The following is a 26,108-nucleotide window of genomic DNA, read 5'->3' as shown; positions in this document are numbered from 1 at the left end:
CCATTGGCTCCTGCTGCTGTCAATCAAATCCAATGACGCGGGCGCCGATGGGCGGGGTCGAATCCAGATTTCTGTGTGAATACACGCAGAAGCAGGACTCGGGAGCGCGCCCGCACGGCCGTCTACCAAGGGGAACGCTTCTCTGGCATGGACACCCATTGCTGGGAGGAGCTACCAGCGCTGCCGGGGGACCCCAGAATAGGTGGATTGGGCCACTCTGTGCAAAACGAATTGCACAGTAGAGGTAAGTATGACATGTTTGTTGTGTTTTTTTTTTTTTTTAAACAAGGGTTTACATCCCCTTTAACTTTAAAAACCTAACTCTAACCTTTACCGCTAACTTTTGTTTCTAACTATAACCTGAAAGGGGAATAATCTCACTAACTATGTAGCTATGTTCTGTAGATGATGATTGTGATGGATCTCGGATACCCCAGGTGGGCACATCCACCAGACCTGTGTCTCCTGTCCTTCAAACGCACCCGCAGCCTGCAGATTCGCCATAACCAGCCCTTAACCCCTCAATCACGAGACAAGCCACACAAGTCTTGATGGTTAAACATGCAGAGCATAAACTGTTTATTAAATACAAGACATAAACTTGTACACACAGTTAGGGACACTCTCCTTAGCCCTGTCATAGAGGGGAGGGGGTAGGGGACAAGGAAGAACCAATGGCAAATGAACACCTGTACATTGAAACAGACTACAGTTAAACATAAAGGGATTATGGTAAGCAGGCAGCCCCTCAATACACATCCCCTGCAGAGATATGTCTCCAGTCCAGACCATTGTCTATGTGCCATGAACCAACGCAAGTAAACACAGCAACAAGAGGGGGAGGGGTGGGGGGGAGAAGGGATGTAGCATTACATTACATGATCTCAATGCCAGCTTGTCCCCAAGTCTCTCAGTCTCCTCTGGGCCAAAGTCTTTGGGTATGAGGCCAGTCCACAGCCTACTCCAAAACACAGTGACAGTGGGTTTTGTCACAATGATATATGGTGATGATGATATATTTAAAGTCTTTGCAATTTTATGTTAAGGAATGTTATTCTTAAATTGGTCAACACATTCTAAGATGCAGCTTTTAACAGACTGGTGAAACTCTGTCCATCTTTGCTTCTGAGACACTCTGAGGCCCCGTACACACGACCAGTTTCCTCGGCAGAATTCAGCTTCCGACCGAGTTTCTGGCTGAATTCTGCCGAGGAAACTGGTCGTGTGTACACTTTCGGCCGAGGAAGCCGACGAGGAGCTCGACGAGGAAATAGAGAACATGTTTTCTATTTCCTCGTTGTTCTATGGGAGCTCTCGGCCCGCCGAGCTCCTCGGCGGCTTCAGGGCTGAACTGGCCGAGGAACTCGATGTGTTTGGCACGTCGAGTTCCTCGGCCGTGTGTACGAGGCCTTACTCTCTAGAAAATGGTATCTGGCGTTCCAGGAGGCAATGCCCTTAGTTTGTAATAATGTACATTTGATTAGTCAGTCTTTAGGTGAAAATAAACTTGAACCCACGGTAAGGGGTGATTTAACAAGAGGCAGCCATCCTCAGAGTGTGTCCAGCAACAATGCAGAATATATAAAAGAAACATGGGGGGGGGGGGGCGCCTCTCTTAGGCTCCATGCACACTGGATGCTAAAATAATGTTATAAAAACGCTAGTAGCTTTGCAGTGAGTCTTTCAACTTTTTAAACGTTTTTGCAATAGCGTTTATTAGCGTTTTTTGGTGTTTTTGTTTCTTCAATTAATCAAAAACACAATAAAAATGCTGGTGAGCCATGTTTTTGAGTGTTTATCAATGTTTATCAGTGTCTATGAGTGTTTGGCGTTTTTTGTGGTCAGAAAAACGACTCCTGAATGGGATTTTAGTGCATTCAAGTAACAGCCCATAAACTCCAGTGCTGATAAACGTCAAAAAATCATATGGACACCGAGGATAACATGGAGTGGAGTTTATGGGCTTTTTTAAAAAAAACACCCACACTCTGTTTATGAGCTCCAGTGTGCATGGAGCCTAAGTGTAGAATTAAACCAGTATCATTTATTGCACACACAGGATTAAAAACACTTATAAGATATAAGTGGGAGTCATGCTCATCATAAGTATGTAGTACTGCGTCCCACAGGCTCCTTGCACGATCTGGGTAGCTGGAAAAGGTTCTGGTGTGATGTTGTACTGAATAGCTGTACATTCAGGAAAACCAGGAAGTAGTCAGCTCCATGCTGTCCAGCATGAACTGGAAGCGGAAATTATGTCACCCGCAGGGGGCGGGAGGAAGAGGTCAGGACTGTCTCTGTGGAATGAAAGGCTACACGCTCGGAGCTCACAGCTCCTTCTAATAAAATGCACATATAATCTTATTGGAAGATTTTTGTTGAAATGGTGTGGCAACAGGGTCTCTTTAAAGATAGCTATACTTTCATAAAGTCTTCCTTTAAGTTACCACCCTCCCCCCACCACAAAGTCTATGGCCTCGTACACGCGACCGCTTTCCTCGATTAGAATCCATCAAGAAACTTGGTGGGAGAGCTTTTTGCCGAGAAAACCGGTTGTGTGTACGTTTTTCATCGAGGAAACTGTCGAGGAACTCGACGAGGAAAAAAGAGAACAAGTTCTCTTTTTCCTCAAGGGAGTCTCAATTTCCTCGTCATGTTCCTTGTCGGGTTGGTTTTCGACGAGAAACACGATCGTGTGTATGCTAAGAAACCCACGCATGCTCAGAATAAAGTATGAGACGGGAGCGCACCTTCGGTAAAAGTAGCGTTTGTAATGGAGATAACACATTGTTCACGCTGTAACAGACTGAAAAGTGCAAATCGTCTCTTACCAAACTTTTATTTAACACGCAGTAACATGAGATTAGCAAAAGCAGCCCCAAGGGTTGTTCCAGTGGAATCAAACTACCCCTGCCATTGTATGTGTTGTACGTCACCGCGTTTGAGAACGAGGAGATTTTGTCTTGACCGTGTGTACGCAAAGCAAGCTTGTTGAGTTCCTCGACAAGCCAAACAAGGAACTCGTCGAGGAAAATGATGTGTCTTTTCCGACGAGTTCCTCGGTCGTGTGTACGAGGCCTCAGCTGCATTCCCACTATGAACAAGCACAACATTGGGTCATGCTTATGGTGCTTTTTTTTATTAGCACCCAAAGTGCGTCAAAATAGACATGCGCAAGTTAGCATAAAAACAAAACTTGCGACAAATGCTGCAAAATGCGTGGTTAAAAATGCATGGCTCAAAGTGGTGCTTGAGCTACTTTGTAAATAATATGGGCATTACACGTAAATTGGCTATTGTGCACGTTCACAAAATGCCACAATGTGAATGCAGCTTTATACTTACCTGTTTTTACTTCTGCCAGATCCATGCAGATTAGCAATGTCCTCAGATGAACCATAAGAGCGAAAGCAAAGGAGCTTTTACAAACAGTCAGAATCTGGTAGAGTGACCGTGAAAAAAAAATATAATGGTTACTAATATATTATTTTTTCATTACGAAAATAAGATTTAAATACATTTCTGTTTAATAATAATATTGTAAGTGTTCACTATTCATTTTTTTTTTTTGTCAAATTAGTTTATTGGGTTTAAAGTAAAGAGAAAACAGTAGATACAATTGACAATAAAAGATTACAGAAAAATAAAAATGGTATCATGTAATTAGAGAGTATTTGAAACATAGAAAAATCCAATAAATATTTGTAGATCCTATGAGGAATATTAAAGGAATCATTAAAGCAGGTTATAGTCAAACCAATCATGTTAGTCTATTGCATTTGAACTCATATAAAATATTATAGAATATTGTGATATAAATGGAACCGGATATAATTATGATAGTGTTCACTATTCTTATACTTTAAAGAACAACGGACCCTATGATTTATATGAAGTTTTGCATAAGAGGTTCTTCAGCGATCAAGTACTGCTATGTTGAATACAGACATCTCAGTTCTTAATATCTTCCAAATCAGCTTCATTAATTTGCAGTTTCAGTAGAAATCTCTCCCTCATTGCCTCAGATTTTCAAATAGCCCCGGGGAAGAAGGTGCCTCAGAATTAGAAATACTCTCCCAGTTATCTTTCTGGATTCATCCATGAAAACGGACTGTTACCCATCAGCTATCATTTGCACTGAGCTTCTCCAGAGCTATTAATATTTAGCATCCATTTACACCCATATTTTCACTCCCTGTTAACTCTGTCTTGTAGCCCCCGAAGCACTTCATAATGAAACATGTCACGCTCGAATAAGTCATGCATATCACATTTTTCCACGACACAAACCAGTGCAAAGTCATTAATTAGCATGTGTTTCATCCCTGTGCTCCATCTTTAAAAGCAACCTGTTTATGTTTCTTTTTAATTAATTGAATAACAAGCATTTATATATTGCAAACTAACATGCTTGTTTAATAACTTGATGCGGAGATCACAAATGTTACAAGAAATGAGCATTAATTCAACTCTACTGATAGGAATTGTATGGCTTCTGCAGCTTTTTAACTTAAAGTGGACCTGTCATGGCTGGGTGATATTTGTATTATTCTAAAAGTAGCTATATTTATATATTTCGATTTAATGTAAACCATTTACTGCTATATTTGCACTCTTGTAATGCAACGTTAACTGAACTTAACGGAACCATGATAAACTTACACTGTGCTAAATTTAGCTACCTCCGAAACAATATAAATATGTCTGCCTGCTATATTTAAAATACTGCAACTATCTTACATCTAAAGTAAGTTGTTTCACTGCTTTTTTGCTTGATTAAATGTATTGTAACAATATTAAAGTGGACCTGTCATTAAAATTGACACTTTGGTCCAGCATCAGTAGCAACACTGTGGGAAGATTACTTAACCATGCAGGTGTGAGAGAGCAAGCCCTAAGGCTGATACACAGACAAGAGATTTGAAACCTCTGAGGCCCCGTACACATGTCCGAGGAACTCGACGTGCCAAACACATCAAGTTCCTCGTCGAGTTCAGTGTTGAAGCCGCCGAGGATCTCGGCGGGCCGACTTTCCTCATTGAACAACGAGGAAATAGAGAACATGTTCTCTATTCGGCCCGACGAGTTCCTCGTCGGCTTCCTCGCTGAAAATTGTACACACGACCGAGTTTCTCGGTAGAATCCAGCTCCGATCGAGTTTCTGGCTGAATTCTGCCGAGAAACTCGGTCGTGTGTACGGGGCCTAAGAATTATGAAAAAGCAGCTACAACATTCTTATATACAGCGGCTTGTTTATGTTGTCAACCTGAAAAAAAATATTTTGACGATGATTATACCTTTCAAGATGTTTTAACCAAGATTTCAGAATTCAAGGGTCAAGTGGGCGTACATGTTGAAAAGCTTGTGCCTGTATCATCCATGAGTCTCCTTGATTGATGCTGACTGCGGTCCATTGTTCAGACGAGTATCCCCTGTTTAATGCTGGTTATATATTATGTTCCGGTGAGTTTATACCCCTACGGGGACTGTGTTCTCACGTGGTGGATTTGAAGAGTTCGGTGGAAGGTGCACGCTGTAATTACTTTAGGATCACCTATGGACACTGTCTGAATCACCGCTTGGCTCATCATCTAAAGTCTAAAGACTTTTTTGTGGAGTTGGCCACATAGTATTATCACTCAATATCAGCGCTGTTTTTAGAATATGACTGACACAGATTTGAATTGGTCTTATGTTTGTTTTTTTATACTATTTTTATATACAGTAGCATTACTGTTGTAATTAAAAATGTACCTTTTAATTAATATTAATAACTGCTTCTTATGAATTACCTTTTGTAAATGCTACAGTATAGTTTGGGAAGGTTGGAGATTGCTAGGATTGCACAAGCTGACACCAACATTCCTCATAACACTAAAAGTAAAACACCTAAGCAAATGGGACTTTGAAGGTACCCTTCCTAGTTTTAAGACATCAACTCAACATAGTGTAAACTTCCTAATATTTTATTCACATTGACCAAAAAAATATTCATAAGCACATACATGGGCCACCAAACGCCACTTCCAAAAACTTTGACATGCAATACAAAGGGCAATACCTTTTGTATCAAGATAAATATGGACAATAATGCTGATGGGGGTGGGCATTGAGGGAAGACCGTGAAGCATTTGTGGAGTCCCCTGTTTTGTATTGGCCTTTGGTGGCCCATATAAAGTATATGCATTTTAAAGGTTTATTGATAATTTTTTAGGTCACTGTGAAAAAACGTATTAAGAATTTTACGCTATATTGAGTTAATGTTGTAAAACTTCAGAGGGCACCTTTAAAGTCCCATTTGGTTAGGTATTTTACTTTTACTAATATTTTGTGAAGGACGCATAGACTTATATCTCATCCAAATTCGGTCAGAGAACTTTGTTCCTCACTCACCCATACATTAATAATATACAGTGTAAAGTCTTTATCTTGGCGTTAAACCATCTTTTACATCTTCCTATCCTGCATATCACAGTGAAATCCTCTGTTCTTTGACAAAAATATCAACTCTGTTTCTTTTAAACTTGGGTTGACTCTTAATACTGTGCATAAGTTTTCAGCCTCCTAAGTGAGACACTGATTAGCTCAGACAGCTGTCAGGGATAATCTTAACCTGTCACCCCACTAAGCAGTCAAAACAGCAATTTACAATATTTTATTCATCTCTGATTCATGTAGGAGAACAGCGTTCTCTATGATCTTAATTTTGTAAAGTTAAAATCATGATCTAACTATAAGATCTATAAAGATCAGAACTTCTAATGGCAGCAATGTGTAGGAGATAGAGTTTGCTTGACATGCTAATAGATGGATTAAAATATTAAGCACTGTTTTTTTAGAGCCTAGAGTTTAAGGTCACTTCTAAAATAATGAAAAGGTCAATGTGCAATAAGGAAGTGACACATTTATAACCTGTTTATTTCGGGCAATTACATTGGAAAGGGAAACTTAGAGACCTGTCTTTCTCAAACAGGGGGCCAGATCCACAAAGAGCCGCCGTAACTTAAATATTCTGATTTAAGTTACACTGCCGCAAAATTTCTACCCAAGTGCCCGATCCACAAAGCACTTACCTAGAAATTTTCGGCTGTGTAACTTAAATCCGGCCGGCGCAAGGCGTTCCCAATTCAAATGGGGCGAGTCCCATTTAACCTCTTGACCACCGCCCCATGTCAAAAAGACGTCCTGTTTTTAAAGTTGAATATCTCGATAGCGGCAGCAGCTGCTGCCACAACCGAGATATTCATCTTTTCAGGGGGCGGTGGTGTACACGATAACGGCGGTCTCCGCGGCGGATTCGCCGCGATATTGCCGTTATCGGTGGCGGGAGAGGGGCCCCCCCCCCTCCCGCCGCTCTCCCGCGCCCTCCGCCGCTTACCGGAGCCGTCGGTAGCGGCGGAGGGGATCGGATGTGTCCGGCAGCTGAGCGGGGACGGGACTGAAGGAGAAATCTCCTTCACCCGTCTTCATAGCTCTGCTGGGCGGAAGTGACGTCAAAACGTCAGTCCCGCCCAGCCTCTTAAAGAAACATTTTTTTTTTTGTCATTTGAAAAAATTACTTTTTTTTTTTTTTTTTTTTGCATTTAAGTCTAATTATGAGATCTGAGGTCTTTTTGACCCCAGATCTCATATTTAAGAGGACCTGTCATGCTTTTTTCTATTACAAGGGATGTTTACATTCCTTGTAATAGGAATAAAAGTGATCAATTTTTTTTTTTTTTTATTTCAGTGTAAAAAATTATAAAACTAAATAAAAATAAATAAGAAAACCAAAAAAAAATTTTTTAAAGCGCCCCATCCCGACGAGCTCGCGCGCAGAAGCAAACGCATACGCGAGTAGCGCCCGCATATGAAAACGGTATTCAAACCACACAAGTGAGGTATCGCCGCGATCGTTAGAGTGAGAGCACTAATTCTAGCCCTAGACCTACTCTGCAACTCAAAAAATGCAACCTGTAGAATTTTTTAAACGTCGCCTATCGAGATTTTTAAGGGTAAAAGTTTGACGCCATGCCACGAGCGTGCGCAATTTTTAAGCGTGACATGTTGGGTATCATTTTACTCGGCGTAACATTATCTTTCACAATATATAAAAAAATTGGGCAAAATGTATTGTTGTCTTATTTTTTAATTCAAAAAAGTGATTTTTATCCAAAAAAAGTGCGCTTGTAAGACCGCTGCGCAAATACGGTGTGACAAAAAGTATTATGAAAAGAAGGAGTGGAGTTGCGCAACTCCACTCCTTCTTTTCATAGTATTTTTTGTTTGTATAAACATTTTGAGTTTGCAGCTGTTTTGTATTGTCATAGATAAGCGCACCTTTTTTCACTTTCACTTTTGACAAAAAGTATTGCAATGACTGCCATTTTATTCCCTAGGATGTCTGCTAAAAAAAAATATATAATGTTTGGGGGTTCTGATTAATTTTCTAGCAAAAAAATTGTGATTTTCACATGAAGGAGAGAAGTGCCAGAATTAACCCGGTGGGCAAGTGGTTAAATTAGGCGCGCTCCCGTGCCGGATGTACTGCGCATGCTCGTGACGTCATTTTCCCGACGGGCATAGCGCGAAATTACGTTACCCTGTGTTTTGTGAATCGCGCCGGGTAAAAAAAGTTGCGTCGGGGGAAAAAAAAGATACGGCGGGAAAAAAAAAATTAAAAAAAATAAATAAATCAGCGTCGCTGCAAAGAAGGGTCTACTTTTACAAGGTGTAAACCGCTTCGTGGATCTCCGTAAGTGCTCATTTGCATACGCGAAGCGGCATTTTGACTCGAAATGCCCCCAGCGGCGGATGCGGTACTGCATCCTAAGATTCGGCAGTGTAAGTCCCTTACACATGCCGGATATTATGCCTATCTTTGGGAAACTGATTCTGTGGATCAGTTCCAAAGATAGAAACAGGGATACGACGGCGTATCAGTAGATACGCCGGCGTATCCCTTTTGAGGATCTGGCCCAGGGTTCTTTAGAGTTCCTTCAGATGTTGCTAGGGGTTCCTTCAGCTGTGACCGGTTAATCACCGACTTGATGATGCCTGCAAACTATAGTTTCAATGCTGGCATCACCAGGCAGAGCCAGCAATGTGGAACAAGTGGAGACTCTCAAATAAGTAACCACTGATACCAAGGATCTTTTTAGCTCATAAGTATGAGGGGATTTCCCCTATTAACAACCATCATAAGGTGGAAAGGCACACTGACCCCCAATGTAACCAGGCATTCCTCCTTCTACTGACCCCCAGGCACATTTCCATATGACCACCAACATAAGTGGGGGCTTTCTTCCACTGTTGGGCAATGGAAGGGAGCATTCTTCCACTGATGTAAGGTGATGTTTTCCACTGATCACCTACATAAGAGGCTCCTCTCTTGTTGATCACTGAGATACTGAGAACTGTAGATAATTTTTTTTTAGCAGGGGTTCCCCAAGGCTTAAAATGTATTGCATGGGATCCTCCAAGGTAACATTGCTAAGAAAAGCTACTATACACGCATAATCCTAGGCACCCTATGGTTTTGCTAGGCACATGTCAGCCATTGAGTCTCCTAAGAAAATGATAAAGAATAGTAAAAAATTATATTGTAATAAATAAATACATAAAAAAGACAAAAAAATTAAATAAATAAATAAATAAGAGAACACAAATAAAAAATGACTGACACCAGTGGCAAAACTACCGGGTCACAAAGGTTGCATTTGCGACCAGGCCCTGGTGTTCTGCCATTGGGCTCAAAGGGAAAAGCCCCGGTTGGAGGTCAGGAAGGCCCTTCATGGTTTCTTACACAGGGCCCTGAAGGTTCTAGTTACACCATTGCTATACCCATACAGTAGTTGATCCAGAGGAAGGCAAGAAAAAAACTATAAAGCCTGGTCTCATTAAATGCAGTGGGGGGGGGGGGGGTCTTCCCTTATTCCTGGTTGCATTTAAATAGGAAATGTTTCTGTAGGTTTGTAACAAGCAAACAATAGTGAGATATTAAAACTGCCAAAAAAACACCCGTTTGGTTCACCCCTTATTCTTTAACTGTTTATTCGGTAACATTACACACCTCAGCTGTGGCAAGCAATGATTACTGTTCCTTCCACACTTGGACAAACAAACACATAATCCAGCAATGTCAAGAGGCCTGTGTGACCTTTCATTGAATTTCTCTAAAGCCAGAACAGAACGCCAAGCTGTTTAATTAGGATTGTGTTAGCTGTAAATAGAGTGTGGTTTTAATTGATATTATAGTTGTTTGAAAAGCTTGATCCCTGCAGACGCTTTTTTTTTCTTTGCTGCGCGATTTAGTGAAACAAATAAATAAATCTTAGCACGTCTGTGTTTTGTTTATTAGAATGAAAAAAAAAATTACTTTCTAGGTAATGAATATTTTGAGGCGAAGTACGTTTCACATTAGGCTTTGGCTACTGTGACTTAATTATGTGAACAAAAAGTTTTCAGATCAAACAGAGTCCTTTGTCATTAAAACTTGAATGTTCTTTATGGACTTGTTCACATGTCTGCGTTTGCCTGCGGTATGAGGCTTCATTCACCTCTAAGCAGTTCCCAACAGTATAACGCAAACACCTACCGTGGGTAAACTGCGTCAAACACAGAAATGTCACACAGTACAATCAGACCCATTCATATCTATGTTAGGGTGACCACGTGTCCCGGATTCCCCGGGACAGTCCCGCATTTTGCAGGACAATACAGTGACCCGGAATGAAACTGACACAGCCACCCCCTGGGCCAATCTGATGCCCCCAAAAAAGGGCGCCACATCACCGCTTTACTCACTGACATTACTTGTCCTGGCCGGGAATGCCTGGAGGAGCACAATCCCCACCCCCTGCTTGTGATTGGAGAAATCATAAATCCCGCCACTTGTGTCCAATCACTGTGCTGTGATTCATTACAGCACAAGCTGATTTTTGGGAAGGGGGTGTCCCTGAATGGTAGTTTGGAAATGTGGTCATCCTAATCTATGTGCCGCAATGCAGTATGTCACAGAAAATGCAGCCTGTATGACTTTTACGGTGTGAATTTGTGCTGAGATGGGTGAGAGGAGTGAGGTTCTTCAGGAATGGGATTGGGGCAACAGGAGTGCAAACTTGAAGAAAAAGAGCTGGGACAGCCGCACTTCAAAAAAAGTTAATTTTTTAATAAAAATTGGTCACAAAATTACATGCCACGGCCAAAAGAATCAGAATAAAACTGACGCGTTTCGCCATGTATCTCAGTGCTTATTCGTAGCTATGAATAAGCTATGAATAAGCTATGAATAAATCCGAACCCTTGGTTCGGATTTAAGGAGATTGGCTCTCTGGTTCTTTTGAGCGGTTATCTCTTCTCTCATCTTATTTCGGACGGGGCAACAGGAGTGATGTTCTGCAGGGCTGAGAGCAGGGTGACTGGACTAATGTTCTGCAGGGCTGGAAGTTAGGTGATAGGAGTGATAAACTGCAGGCCTGGGATTGGAGTGTCAGGAGTGATGTTCTGTAGGGCTAGATAGGAGAGACAGGAGCAATGCTCTGCAGACATGGGATAGTGGTGATGGGAGGGATTTTCTGCAGGACTGGGAGAGGGGTGACAGGTCACAATGCTCCCCTCTTATCACCCTTAACTTGACAATGTTTGCAGGGGAAAATGTGCACAGGGCAGTGTTTACATAGATGGGGAAAAGTGCACGGGGAAAGGGGGGAGCAGTGTGTGTGGGGGCTGAGGTGGGGGATTTGTAAAAAGGGAGGCAGTGTGGACAGGAATGATGTTCTGCAGGGCTGGATAGGAGAGACAGGAGAGATGTTCTGCGGGGCTGAGATTGTGGTGAAAGGAGAGATGTTCTGCAAGGCTGCAAGTGGGTTAAAAGGAATTATGTTCTGCAGGCTTAGGAGTGCGGTGACAGGAGTTATATTCTGCTTGGCTGAAAGTGGGGTAGAAGTGCTGATGCTCTGCATGGCTGTGGGGTGACAGGAGTAATGTTCTGCAGCGCTGGATAGGAGAGACAGAGGTGATGTTCTGCAGACATGAGAGAGGGGTGATGAAGTGATGTTCTATAGGGCTCGGAGAGGGGAAACAGGAATGATGTACAGTAGGAATTAAAGAGGGGTAACAGATCACAATGCTCCCCCATCACCCTTAAACGACCAATGTATGTAGGGGGTCAGTGTGCATGGGGGTAGTGTTTACACAGAGGGGGCAATGTTAACATGGGGGGGGGGAGACAGTGATCACTGGCAGGATCACCAGGTGAAGATAAAGAAAAAAGCCTGAAAAAAAAAAAGGAAATTAATGCAGCCATCACATGTATGAACTGGTAAGCTGCGTTATATTACATTTTGTTTTGGTGCTTAGATACTCTGTAAGCAAAATAGCACAGCAACAAAAGACTGTGCAGAGTTTGGTAGTCACTGCTGCATTCCTCCTAATACTAAAGATTTAAAAAATGCCTAATATTTACTTGGATATGTCACACACAGGATTCATATGTAAAGATGCCAGCAGATTTGTGTTAGTGCTATGATATTTAATCCACAGCCAAAATGTGCACTTTTTTGCTCTCTATTTACATAGCATTTCTAGTGGTTTTTATCCAAACCGTAATTATACCCATTAAACATTAGAGCAGATCACCTCTTGATAAATGTGAAGTGGTAACTTGTTTTCCACTGGCAGCCCACAAGCGTGCCTTAGTTTAGAAACCACAAATTGCACATAATTAATCCAATTTTCGCACCATTGTCTCTTGATTTCCCATATTTTGCAAAATTTTCGATTCAACCCACTGAATTACTAATGGCCAATTCTTTGATTGTATAAATGAGCACAATATTGGCATTTGGCTGTACGACTACCAATATCTATCCATGCAAGATGTGACTCGAATGCCAAAAACATTGAAAAAGTGCTATTTGATATGCTCTCTAGTGCTACGTGTTATAACTTCAGTCTCTTTGAATAGACTACACACATATAAGCCATAACATTATGACCACCCATCCAATATTAATTAGGTCCCTCCTTTGCTGCCATAACAGTCCTGTCCTGTTGAGGCATAAACGCCATTAGACCTCTGAAGGTATACTGTGATAGCTTCTCCTCTGGGTCACAGGAGTGCAATTCGGTTTGATTGATATAATTTGAACGTTATATAGGGGGTGGTGCAGGAATGGGGAGGTTCATTTTCAATGTACAGTGTCCAATGCTGAAGAAGACCTTTGTTAACTACAGTAGGGTTCTTTTAGAAGTTGCTAGGCATCCCTTGAGTGATGTAGCAAGCTCTATCTCTTTAGTTTTTGCCCAGTAACACCAATAATCTTTTTAGCTCTAAGGAGCATTCTCCCCTATGACCTCAAATAAATAAATACTTGTGGTCCGCATGACAGGAACTTTATCCTTTGTCTAGATCAGAGGTCCTCAAACTACGGCCCCCAGGGTGATTTACCCACCCCACGAGGGGGCCGTAACATTACAGCACTCCCCTTCCCCTCTGCTACCTTAATCACACAAGAGGAGAAACATGACAGGTCCAAACAAAAAGCGGGACCTTTTCAGTTAAGAAGCGGGTGATTGGCTACTAGGTGGTGGTGGTGGTCCTAGCAATCAATCACCTGCCTTTCACTTGAAAAGTCCTGCTCTTTGTCCAGACTTGCCATGCTTTGCGTCTTGCGTGATTATGGTAGCAGAGGGGAGGGAGAATGCTACGTTTTTATAGAAGGGGCAGTGTAATACCGCTGGAGGGCTCTGTGATGGGGGCTTTGTGTTAGGGGGAGTCTGTGATGGGGGAATCTGTTATAGGGGGCTTTGTGATGGGGGATCTGTGATGGGGGCTTTGTGGTGGGGGGTCTGTGATGGGGCTTTGTGATGGGGGATCTGTGATGGGGAGCTTTGTGATAGGGGATCTTTTATGGGGGCTTTGTAATGGGGGATCTGTTATGGGGGGCTTTATAATGGGGCATCTGTTATAAAGGGCTTTGTGATGGCGGATCTGTGATGGGGGCTTTGTGATGGGGGATCTGTGATGGGGGAGTCTGTTATGGGGGGATTTGTGATGGGGGATCTGTGATGGGGAAATATGTGATGGGGAATATGTGATGGGGGCTTTGTGATGGGAGATCTGTTATGGGAGGGCTTTGTGATGGGGTATCTGTTACGAGGGGCTTTGTTTATGGGGATCTGTTATGGGGGGCTTTGTGATGGGGTATCTGCGATGGGGGGGGGGGCTTTATGATGGGGAGTCTGTGGTGGGGGATCTGTTATAGGGGGCTTTGTGATGGGGGATCTGCTATGGGGGGATTTTTGATGGGGGTAATCTGTAATGGAGGTCTCTGTGTTAAAGAGGAGTCTGTGATGGGGGCTTTGTGATGGGGGGATCTGTGATGGGGGCTTTGTGATGAGGGATCTGCTTTTTGATGGGGGGAGTCTGTGATGTGGGGGCTCTGTGATGGGGGATTTGTGATGGGGGGATCTGTGATGGAGAGGAGTCTGTGATGGGGGGATCTGTGATGGGGGGCTCTGTCATGGAGAAGAGTCTGTGATGGGGAAAGTCTGTGATGGGGGGATCTGTGATTGAGAGGAGTTTGTGATGGGAGGGATCTGTGATGGGGAGGGGTTGAGGGTTATGTGATGAGGGGATTCTGTGAAATACTAATATGTTTTTGTTGATTAAAATGGTTCTTTATTTTAAATATTGTATTGTTTTTTCCTGTTTTTTTACACTACAAATAAGATGTTTGTTCATATTTTTTAAAAACTATAGTCCACCCCCCCAACAGTCTGATGGGCCGTGAACTGGACCCCTGTTTCAAAAGTTTAAGGACTCCTGATCTAGATAGTTTGAACTTAAAGTGGTTCTAAAGGCAGAAGGTTGTTTTACCTTAATGAATTCCATGCATTAAGGTAAAAAACCTTCTGGGTGCAGCCCCCCCCCCCACCAGCCCCTCCTTATTCTTACCTGAGCCCAATCTTGATCCAGCAGCAGCTCTTGATCCAGCAGCATTTCTCCCGGGAATCTCTCTCCTCATTGGCTCACACATCAGCTGTCAATCAGGAGCCAGGACTGCAAAACCGTTGCACAGAGCATGTAAGTATAACATGCATGTTTTCTTAAGCTACAACCTTTAGGGCACTTTCCACAACATACTTCATACTAACCTTAAAAGAGATCCCTATGAAGCTCTTCTCTACAAACCAATAGCTGAATTGCTCCGACTGGAGCGCCAGCTGACAATGCATCTCTTTACTGCAACCAGGTTAACTATAGCTAGGGCATGGAAAACACCTATACTTAGTTTTGAGGCGGAAAAAATGGTATGAACGAGAAACTGACTGCTATGCTATCAAACACCCACGATCAATTCCTTCGGGTCTGGAAAACCCTGGGTCGACTATATTAAACCTTCCAGATTTGATACTACACTTCTTTCGATTTAATACGCTTTTGCTCCCCACTGTGCGGACCCCCCCTTTTTCTTTCTTTTCCTCTCCTCCATCTTTCAGCCCTTTTTCTCCTTCCTCTTCTCTTTCTTTAGCTTGATATTTCATCCATCCTTTTAGATTGCCAGACCACCAGGCGTTGGCCTGGGCCAGACGGTTATATTGCTAGCTAAACATCACTGGTCAGTTATACTCTGGTTGATATGCAATTTTGAATCATACTGTATGGTTGATAAAGGCTGACGTTTAACAAAATATGTGAACGCTTTAGTTCTACGCTTCATGCAAAGTTCCTCAGAACAACGAAGCTCCAGTCTGCGTTTCTCATTTTTCAGATGTTTCGTATGGCTGATTTTGGTATTTCTGGAATTTGAACATTTTGCATATGTTCCCCCTTTGTTTCCTTAATTACCATCCAAACCTTGTCCTGACTTTGTTTAATGTTCAACTGCAATGTATCCACCAAAATGTCAAGCAGTTCTGTTGAATTGAATATTAATCAAATCTTTGTAAAATAAGATATTCATGGTAGTGCACACTACTGAGTTAAAAGTGATGTGCAATAGCCAGAAACGGTTTGGATTCTGTAGCCTAGTAAAAGAAAATTTATGATTGGTTCCTGAGAGTTATGATATATTACTGTTTAAATTTATAGAACCCTGCATCAGAGGTATGTTAATGCCCAGCATAATTTCCATGGTCCTTGCACAGCACTGGTTTACATATTCATATCCTTAATATTAAAATGCATTTTTGGCATGTTTTTAAGCTCAGATAGATGTTTGTTCTATTATATAATATAATATACATACTGTATATGTATCTCTAAGATTTGATTGGTATTCTATAAGACTTTATACCGTAACTCTAGCCTTAAATTAGAACTCCGTTTTTTTTCTTCTTTTGGAGAGAACAGAAGGATTAGAGCCTCTGGCAAGTTATTATTTTATTTCGATTTTTTTTTTTAAATATTTATTGGGTTTGCACAATACAGAGATAGAGATCAACAAAGAGCATATGTAGAGCCTGGAAATTATTTCTATTTGTGTCTCTGTTTGGGAGATTTTTCCTCACTTACTACTGTGTCACCAGGACAGACAATGAGAACGTTCTCTCCATCAGGGCACAGCAATAAAACACTTATGCCGCGTACACACGACAGTTTTTCATGTCATGGAAAAAAACAAAGTTTTTCTCGACGTGATTCCAATCAAGCCTGCCTTGCATACACACGATCGTGATAAAAAATGCTCAAGCAAAACGCAGTGACGTACAACACGTACAACGGCACTATAAAGGTGAAGTTCCATTCGAATGGTGCCACCCTTTGGGCTGATGATGCAAATTTTTTGTCTCATAACTTGCTTCTGAGCATGCACGTTTTTTTCCCCCGTCATTACAGCCTACACACGACCATTTTTCACGACGAGAAAAACGACGATGTGAAAAACGACGAGAAAAAATAAAGCAGGTTCTAAGGGCCAGATTCACAACCAGCGGGCGCAACTTAACTTTTCCGATTTAAGTTACACCGCCGCAAATTTTCTGCCTAAGTGCCCAATCCACAAAGCACTTACCTGGAAATTTGCAGCAGTGTAACTTAAATCCGTCCGGTGCAAGGCGGGCCCAATCGAATGGGGCGAGTCCCATTTAAATTAGGCGCGCTCCCGCGCCGAACGTACTGCGCATGCTCCGTTGGGTAAATTACCCGACGTGCATTGCGCTAACTGACGTCGCATCGACGTCATTTGCTTAGACGTTAACGTAAATGGCGTCCAGCGCCATTCACGGACGTCTTACGCAAACGACGTTGATGTTTAAATTTCGACGTGGGAACGACGGCCATACTTACCATGGCTTAAGAGAACTAGGGCTAAGCCCTAGTTTGACGCGGCGTAACTCGACGGAAACGATGTAGATTTAGATCGGCGGGCCGTTCGGGGATCGCCGTAAGTCTTCATTTGCATATTCTACGCCGGCCGCAATGGCCTCGCCACCTAGCGGCCGGCCTAGAATTGCATTCTTAAGATCCGACAGTGTAATTCAATTACACCTGTCGGATCTTAGGGCTAGCTATGCGTAACTGATTCTATGAATCAGTCGCATAGTTAGAAACAGAGATACGACGGCGTATCAGTAGATACGCCATCGTATCTCGTTTGTGAATCTGGCCCTACATTTTTAATGCCCATTTTTCTCGTCGAGAAAAATGCTCTGAAGCCCACACACAAGCGTTTTTAACGTCCAGACACTGTGACGTATGTAGAAACAATGTTTATTTTCATAGAAAATGTCGACAGACGTGTATACAAAAGTTTAAAAACATGAACCAAGATGGATATTGTTCATGTATGAAACAATTCAAACTGGACAACAAAACATGTAACAGAAAAAAATACACCAAAATATTTTTTTACTCAATGCAATTGGTTCCATATGAAGACTAATATAAACACATTGTGGAAATGGGGATACAAAGGAGCATCAATCCAATCCTACTGTAACTTGAACTTGAAGCTGAAAAATTCAGGTCCTGGGAATAACCAGTGGGCAACGGTGTCCAAATTCCAATGATCCAATGTGGGGCAATATGGGCTCAGCAGGCAGGATATGGCGCTATCAGTAAGGCAAACCCCAAATCAGTGGATGGCTCCAAGGCAGTTCCTGTATACCACTGTAATAGCCCCTATATGTCCCTGTGTGTCAATTTGTCTGTATAGCTGGCGTTTCCCCTCCTTGTGGCATTTGTGTTGTCTTTTTGATTCAGTTTGGACATATACGTAAGTTTGCACTTATACACTTTATTAATGAGTCACTATATGCTATTGCAGTTTATGACTTATTGTTGACTCGTCCATGCAGTCTATCTCTCATATGGTTTATTGCATTTGTTTTTATGCTCTCAGCTTGCCATTGCAAATACTTTATACCTAGTTATACAGATAAACACTTTTTGGTTACTTAGCGCTGCACTTTATACACTTATCATGTTTTCCATTTTGTCACATTGTAGTGCCAGCTGCTGTATCACACCTGTTTGGTAAGCGCCGTAATTTCACATATTTACATTAGCACTGTGTATACGCCCACATGTGTGACTCTATAGTCACATGGGCTGCTCAGATATGATGGGGAGGAAATGCTTAGCATAGAAACTTTCTGAAAACTGAGCATGTGCAGAGTTGCCACCACAGCTGCAAAATCCATTGCTGCATTGGTGACATGAACAGAAGGTGGAGATAGAGACCAGCAGGATCAACCAGGTTTTTTGCAGAATACAGAAAACAAATCCCAAAGCAGCGGGTAATACACCTTTTGTTGATCGTTTTTTTACGATGTAGGTTTTGTGACACTTTAAAGCGGGAGTTCACCCGAAAAATTTTTTTTAACATTAGATTCTGGCTAATTAAGGGGAGCAGAAACGGGTATTTTTTTTAAAATCAATGCCGTATTTACCGTTTTCGAGATAGATGTTCTCTCGCCGCTTCCGGGTATGATCTTTGGGACTGGGCATTCCTATTTGATTGACAGCCTTCTGACGGTCGCATACATCGCGTCACCAGTTGCCGAAAGCTCTATACGGCGCCTGCGCACCGACGTTCGGCTACTTTCGGAAACTCGTGACGCGCTGTATGCGACGGTCGGAAGGCTGTCAATCAAATAGGAACACCCAGTCCCGCAGCCCATACCCGGAAGCTGCGGGAGAACATCTATCTCGAAAACGGTAAGTACGGCATTGATTTAAAAAAAAATACCCGTTTCTGCTCCCCATAAATAGCCTCAATCAAATGTTAAAAATTTATTTTTTGGGTGAACCTCCACTTTAAGTCCAGAAAAAGCATAATGATCATGTGAATGCAGGCACTGATAAACAAAAATGACCATGGTGATGACAATGGGCACTACCTAGTATTTCAAAGCAGTGCCTGGGCATTGACTTTTGAATATAGCCCCAGTTTTGTTGAGAATGGTGGAGAAATAATAAACACACCATGCTCTCAGAGGGTTAATTGCTTAGGAAAATACAAGAAGATAAAAGTCCTCAGTATCTTGTTTTATGTATACCAGCTACTCAGAGAGCTGGAAAGCTCTGAAAGCAGAATAAACAAACCGTTTTAGGCAGACAGTATCCAATTAACAAAGGGTTTTGGATCATATAAATCAAAACATTTTTTTTAAATCTCTGATCATTCAACTAATAAAAATACATTAACGTACATCACCATTAGTCATGTTAATAAAAACTATTTACGAATGTTCAAGAAAAATGGATGTTGTAAACAAGTACATGAAATTAGCTAGAACGCCTTTGTTATTGCATGAAATTATTACAGATTCCCTTTAAAGGAACTCTAGGCCAGATTCACGTACACTAGCGGCGGCGTAACGTATCCCGTTTATCTGATTCACAAAGCACTTACCTGTAAACTTGCGGCGGTGTATCGTAAACACGTCCGGCGCAAGCCCGCCCAATTCAAATGGGGCGTGTACCATTTAAATTAGGCGCGCTCCCGCGCCGGACGTACTGCGCATGCTCCGTTAGGAAATTCCCGCCGTGCTTTGCGCGAAGTGACGTCATTTTTTTTCAATTGACGCGACGTGCTTAACGTACTTTTGTATTCCCGGACGTCTTACGCAAAAAAAATCATTTTGAAATTCAAAGCGGGAACGACGGCCATACTTTAACATGGCTCATGTAAAGTTAAGGCATGTAAAACGAGGCTTAACTTTGCGACGGGAAAAAATTACTAGCGACGACGTAACGAACGCGAAAACCGTTGTGGATCGCCTTAAATGCTCATTAGCATACCCGACGCAGGAAAACGACACGAACTCCACCCAGCGGCGGCCGAAGTATTGCAGCCTAAGATCCGAAGGCGTACGAAGCCGTAAGCCTGTCGGATCTTAGCCAAAAGCCATCGTATCTTGTTTGTGAATCACAAATAACGATACAACGCGGCAAATTCGAAAATACGCCGGAGTATCAGTAGATACTCCGGCGTATCTCGTCTGAGAATCTGGCCCTCTGTTGAGGCCATAACAAAATCCAAAGTACCAGCGCTGCAACCTGTTGGGTTTCTCAAGATTTGACACTTCCAGGAGCATTGGATGTCTGTGTTCTGTGTGCTGTTGCATATACTTTCCACTGTGTCAATATATGACATATATCTTTGGTTATAAAACCTGAAAGCTCATTGGTTTCTATGCAGAACTGTGCCTGATTTTGCACTTTCCAGCTTTAGTAAATAAACCCCATTGTGTACTTAACCACTTCAATACCGCACACCGTCATATGACGTCCAAAAAGGGGATCTCTTATCCCGGGTGGACGCCATATGACGTTCTGTACTTTGTGCGGTGATATCTGAATGATGCCTGCACCTAGGGGGACACCCCCCCCCTCCCGCCGCCATCCAGTTCTTCTCTGGGCTCTCCCGTGCCATCGGGGGCCCGGAGAGATGATCGCCGTGCGCCGGATGGCAGGCGTAGAGATGACTGGTGACCAGATGGTCACCAGTCATCTCTATGATCGTCGGAGGACCCGGGCGCGATGTGATGACGTCACGCCCGGGTACCCGTAAGTAAACAAACCGCAATTGCGGCTAGTAAGAATGAGATCTGTGATTTTTTTTTTTCACAATCTCATTCTTTTTAGCCTGGAGGAGAGATGTGAGGTCTTTGTTGACCCCGCATCTCTCCTTAAAGAGGACCTGTCACACACTATTCCTATTACAAGGGATGTTTACATTCCTTGTAATAGGAATAAAAGCGATCAAAAACATTTTTTTTTTAAAAGTGTAAAAAATAAATAAATAAGTAAAAAAAATAAAAAAAATAAAACGTCCCTGTCCCCGGTAGCTCGCGTTAGAAGCGAACGCACACGTATGTCCCGCCCACGTATTTAAACGTCGTTCAAACCACACATGTGAGGTGTCGCCGGGTGCGTTGGAGCGTGTGCAACAATTCTAGCACTAGAACTCCTCTGTAACTCTAAATTGGTAACCTGTAAAATTTTTAAAGCGTTGCCTATGGAGATTTTTAAGTAACGAAGTTTGGCGCCATTCCATTAATGTGCGCAATTTTAAAGCATGACATGTTAGGTATCTATTTACTCGGCGTAACATCATGTTTCATATTTTACAAAAAAAATGGGCTAACTTTACTGTTTTGTTATTTTTTAATTCATGAAACCATTTTTTTTTACAAAAAAAAGGAATTTGAAAAATTATTGCGCAAATACCGTGCAAGATAAAAAAGTTGCAATGACCGCCATTTTATTCCCTAGGGTGCCTGCTAAAAAACATATATAATGTTTGGGGGTTCTGAGTCATTTTCTAGCAAAAGAATGATGATTTGTACATGTAGGAGAGAAGTGCCAGAATAGGCCCGGTATGGAGGTGTGTATTAAAGCCCTGTATTGAAGGGGTTAAACGTGAGGTATACCTGTAAATGTATGTGGGGCGGTCGTGTGTGACCTCTGGTTATAAAAGGGTTAATCTGGTTGTCATGGGTTTTATATTCGGAAGATTTTAATGCAGGAGACACATTGGGGTTGGTTTACTAAAGGCAAACAGACTGTGCACTTTTAGCTCCAGAGCTTAGTAAATGAGGTAACGCTTCACTTTGCAAAGAATATCCAATCACATGCAAGGAAAATTAAATGTGCAAAGTGCACAGTCTATTTGCCTTTAGTAAATCAACCCACTATATTTTAAATGTAAACAGGAACCCTGCTACTCGCTCGCAGGAGAAAGTATCTACCTCCCGCCACACATTTATACTGTCTATACAGTTCATAGTATAGCCGCACCAGAGATCAATACTTGTTATTAAACTCATGAACTTCCTGTTCTTTTGCCTCGTGTTTGAAATTGGATGCGCCTGTCTATAAGTATAATTTTGCCTGTGTGTATAATCTATTTGTTCTGCTGAGAATTGGTCTCCTTATCCAGTTTCCTATATTACATGCTACAATTAATTTAATCTTATTGTTTAATCCAGAATTTATGCTCTGCTGCATTAACGTTAATCACACTTTAAATTTCTTCTTTTTTTTATTATGCTTTTTTATTCTTAAATTTGGAGGATTTCGAAAAATATCATCTGAAAGTAGGCTCTTACCATAGAAAAGTTATGCCCAAAAAAATTTGCTCGTTTTGGTTAAACGTTAGCTCTGGCAGATAAAGACACGCATTAATGCTAATACATACAGTAATTACAAATATTTTTCAATGCAAGCAAGCAGTATAGCTATTTGTATTCAAACTGGCATCAGCCTCTTGCAGTTATATGCTGTAATGCTCATGTGCTAATAAGATGCATGCGGATTAGAGGAGAGAGCAGAGTGACAGAGAAATGGGCTCATCTTTTTGCTCGGTCTCATTTTACTGTCTGGGGAGGGACTCTTTCAGTCTTTGCAGATGACACCAATCTATGCAGTTTTGGTAGATCATAAACGTAATAATGGCATGCAATGCCAAGCTGCGGTTTCCAAAGCGAGCAAAGTCCTTTCTTGTATTAAGAGAGGTATGGACTCCAGAGAGAGAGATAATTTTTCCCCTGTACAAATCATAAGTAAGACTTCGTCTGGAATATGCAGTTCAGTTTTGGGCCCCAGTTCTCAAAAAGGATATCGGGGAACTGGAGAAAGTGCAGAGAAGGGCAACCAAACTGATAAGAGGCATGGAGGAGCTCATCTATGAGAAAGGATTAGAGGAACTGAATTTAATTCACTCTTGACAAGAGGAGATTAAGGGGGGATATGATCAACATGTACAAATACATAAGTGATACGTATGGTGGACTTGGTGTTGAGTTATTCACTTTACGGTAATAACATAAGAAAAAAGATGTAATCTCCAAATACCGAAAGGTTTCTTTACAGTAACATCTGTGGAAATGTGGAATAGACTCCCTCCAGAGGTGGTTCTGGCCAGCTCAGGAGATTGATTTTAAAAAGGCCTGGATACTTTCCTAAATGTACATAATATAACTGGGTACTAATCAGTGGCGGCTGGTGCTCCAAATTTTTGGGGGGGCGCAAAAAAAAAAAAAAAAAAACAATTGCAGCCTCACTGTGCCCATCATACATAGTTACTGTGCCCATCAATTGCAGTCACTATGCCCATCAAAGGCAGTCACTGTGCCCATCATACACAGCTACTGTGCCCATCAATTGCAGCCACTGTGCCATGCCATCAATTGTCGCCACTGTGCCATCAATTGTCGCCACTGTGCCATGCCATCAAATGCAGCCACTGTGCCAATCAACTGTCACTACTCGCCACTGTGCCCATCAATTGTACTCGCCACTGTGCCCATCAATTGTACTCGCCACTGTGCCCATCAATTGTACTCGCCACTGTGCCCATCAATTGTACTCGCCACTGTGCCCTGTTAAATTCTGCCACTGTGCCCTGTAAAATGCCCCCTCCCCATTTCAGCCTGGCACTTACCTTTTTGGGGTCAGCCATCCTGCTTCCACCGTCCCTCGATGTCTTCTCCCGCCCTCGATGTCTTCTCCCGCCCTCGATGACGCTTCAGCCAATCAGGTTACCAGGTTACCAGAATCGGTGAACCTGATTGGCTGAGACACCTGTCAGTCTTATACAAGGAGCGCATCCCTAGTGCGTTCCTTCTATAAGCTTCCGGGACCCGAGGGCTGTACTCGGAAAAGACTATCAGAGCCGTTGGCTCTGATAGGCACTTCCGTACAGCCAACCAGCTGCCGTTATTCAGATGGCCGGAAATGAGCGCCGACCATCTGAATAGAACAGCGGCATCGGCGATAATAACATAGATTCATGCAATGCATGAATCTATGTTATTAGACTCAGTGGCGGTGAGAGCCAGAGGGGGCGGCGCTCCAGTGCCCTCTATGGACGAACCGCCACTGGTACTAATATTTATAGGTCAAGTTAATCCAGGGAAAATCTGATTGCCTCTCGGGGGATCAGGAATGAATTTTCCCCTGCTAGAGCAAATTGAAACATGCTTTGCTGCAATTTTTTGTCTTCCTCTGGATCAACTGTGGGTATAGAATTGTGTGTATATATAGGACTGCATCATTTTTTTTTATACATTTTTTTCATTTTTTTTTTGGTTGAACTAGGTGGACTTTTTTCAACCAGACTAACTGTGTAACTATGTAACATTGGAAGAAGAGGAATTGTCATGAGCTACACTAAAGCCGCGTACACACGATCAGTTTGTCCGATGAAAACAGACCGATGGACTGTTTTCATCGGACAAACCGATCGTGTGTGGGCCCCATCGATCTTTTTTTCATCGGTGTTAAGAAATAGAACATATTTTCAATTTTTCCTATGGATAAAAAAAAACAATAGAAAAATCCGATCGTCTGTGTGGAACTCCATCGGAGAAAAATCCATGCATGCTCAGAATCAAGTCGGCGCATGCTCGGAAGCATTAAACTTCATTTTTTCGGCTCATCGTAGTGTCGTACGTCACCGCTGTTTTGGCACGGTCGGATTTTTGACTGATGGTGTGTAGGCAAGACTGATGAAAGTCAGCTTCATCGGATATCTGATGAAAAAAACGATCGGATTAGATTACATCAGATATCCGATTGTGTGTACAGGGCTTTACAATAAGGATAGCTGATGAGCAGAAAAAGATCTGGCAGATCACAAGTTAACAATCACTGATATAGACGATGTATCTGTCTTAGTAGTAAAACTTAATTTTTTGTATTATTTTACGTATTATAAAAGTTAAAGCAAAACATAAAACTAGAGCGATATTTGACACTGTTTTTGATCAATATCTGATTCAATGAATGTAGCAGAAATTCTCAATGAATTCTCATGGTGCTCATCAGATACCCCATCGTGTGCTTCATCCATAAAAAAAGTTGCTCACAAATATAGTTGCTGCTAAAAACGGATGACGCGAATAAGGCGTGATTGTAAAAAGTGGGAGATTTTTCTTTGGGAAAATAAAACGTATAAAAGTTTAACAAAGAGTCACGGTAAAAATTTTCTTCACGCCGCCCGTGTTTGTATACAAAAAAATCCCCCCTCCGCAAAATCAACATTTTTACTTAAGTATTGTCTTGGCCCGGATGTGGCCGCAGGTTAGACACCCCTGGTTAAGAGGGTAGGGCAGAATTCATTTTGTAGAAGTATAAAAATGTTAATCTGATATTTTAAATAGTACGGCCCGGATTCACAAAGCACTTGCGCCAACGTATCTCAAGATAGGCCGCGTAAGTGCAAATATGCGCCGTCGTATCTGTGCGCCATGCCCACAAACTGAGATACGCCTAAAAATAGGCTTCCTACGACCGACGTAACTTGCCTACGCCGTCGTATCGTGGGCGTATATTTACGCTGGACGCAAGTGGCGCTCCCATTGATTTTCTATTCAAATATGGAAATGAGGGAGATACGTCGATTTACGATCGTACGTGCGCCCGGCGCATAATATACGAGGTTTGCGTAAGTCGTACGTCCGGCGTAAAGTTATTCCCCATAGATGAGGCGCAACCCATGCAAAGGTATGGACCAGGGAACACAAGCCGTCGTATCTTACGTCGTTTTTGTTGGACTTGAATATGGCTGGGCGTAGGTTACATTCACATCGTAGACAGTGATCCGTCGTATCTTAGGCAGCTGTTCCAACGTGATTCTGAGCATGCGCACTGGGATGCCTCCACGGGACGGCGC

At 42.3% G+C, this 26,108-nt stretch overlaps 1 protein-coding gene and 1 long non-coding RNA gene across 4 annotated transcripts in view; one reads left to right on the top strand and one right to left on the bottom strand.

Annotated features, from left to right (window-relative positions):
• The window catches only part of CACNA2D3 (calcium voltage-gated channel auxiliary subunit alpha2delta 3), a 1,177,822-nt gene that overhangs the window by 383,371 nt on the left and 768,343 nt on the right, over nt 1-26,108 (top strand). The gene's annotated exons all lie outside the window — the stretch shown is intronic.
• The window catches only part of LOC120945245, a 71,954-nt gene that overhangs the window by 6,563 nt on the left and 39,283 nt on the right, over nt 1-26,108 (bottom strand). Inside the window, exon 2 of the long non-coding RNA XR_005750546.1 lies at nt 3,346-3,439. This is a non-coding gene — a long non-coding RNA (uncharacterized LOC120945245). The remainder of the gene's footprint in view (nt 1-3,345; nt 3,440-26,108) is intronic.

This window comes from Rana temporaria, chromosome 7 (assembly GCF_905171775.1).
Source record: "Rana temporaria chromosome 7, aRanTem1.1, whole genome shotgun sequence".
Lineage (NCBI taxonomy): Eukaryota > Metazoa > Chordata > Amphibia > Anura > Ranidae > Rana > Rana temporaria.
This window is presented reverse-complemented; position numbering and strand designations above follow the sequence as displayed.